The sequence below is a fragment of the Orycteropus afer genome, unplaced genomic scaffold (assembly GCF_000298275.1).
Source record: "Orycteropus afer afer isolate SDZICR_OR568_19922 unplaced genomic scaffold, OryAfe1.0 scaffold00162, whole genome shotgun sequence".
Taxonomy (NCBI): domain Eukaryota; kingdom Metazoa; phylum Chordata; class Mammalia; order Tubulidentata; family Orycteropodidae; genus Orycteropus; species Orycteropus afer.
In genome coordinates this window covers 6,693,900-6,695,143 of record NW_006921749.1, presented here as the reverse complement: position 1 = coordinate 6,695,143, position 1,244 = coordinate 6,693,900, and positions in this window count along the sequence as shown.

Here is a 1,244-nt window from a genome sequence, read left to right as displayed (position 1 = left end):
TCAGCCTCAAAACTCACGTCTACATGTCACCACAGTAGGACAAACTGACAGACAAGTTTGTCCTGCTGTTGGAGACCTCTCCTATCCCCCCCGCCTGGGTCCCTGTGGCTGGCTGTTCCTCTGTGTGGATTCCTGTCTTTTTGTCTGTATGCAATGACACAATTTTGTCTATATGCAGTGACACAATATTCCTTGTGATAGTGAAGAGGACTTGAAACACTTATTGATGAAGGTCAAAGACTACAGCCTTCAGTATGGATTACACTTCAACGTAAAGAAAACAAAAATCTTCACAACTGGACCATTAAGCAACATCATGATAATTCGAGAAAAGATCAAATTCAAGAAATTCCTTGTACTTGGATATACAATCAACCCTCATGAGACATCAGTCAACAAATCAAATGACATATCACACTGGAGAAATCTGCTGGAAAAAGACATCTTTAAACTGTTAAAAACCAAAGGTGTCTCTGTGAGAACTAAGGTGTTCCTCATCAGAGTCATGATATTTTCAATTTTCTCATATGTATGAGAAAGTTGGACTATAAATAAATAAGAAAGACCATAGAAGAATTGATACATATGAATTATGATATTAATGAAGAATATTGACTATTCCATGGACTTCTAGAAGAATAAACAAATCAGTGTTGGAAGAAGTACAACCAAAATGTTCTTTAGAAACAAGGATAGTAACACTTTGTCTCATGTGTTTTGGATGTTTTATCATGAAGAATCTGTCCCGGGAAAAGGAGATTATGCTTGGTAAAGTAGAGAGTTGGTGAAAAAGGTGAAGTGTTTCAAATAATGAATTGACACAGTGGCTATAAAAATGAGTTAAAATAAAGCAATGATTATGTGCATAGTGCAGGATAGAGCAGTGTTTATTTTCTTTGTACATAGGATCACTATGAGTTGAACCAACTGGATGGCACCTAAGAAGAACAACCAAATCCTCCTGCAGAAAAGGCCCTTTAGGAGTACTGAAGACTCGAGGAAAAGAATGCTCTCGACTGGCACTACCTAGGGAAGTTAAATTAAGTAATATTGGGGTGACTGTTACTTAACCATAAGGCTATGCTTAGTACCTCATTGCCTGCTGGAAAGTTAGATAACTGAGCCCCTTCCCTGGAAATCCTTTGTCATTTATAATGAAGTAGGTCTGAACATCTCATTGTCAGTTTCTATTTGTGATGCAATAGAGACTGGCTGGGCAAAGGAATTTTTGTTAGTTGCCATCA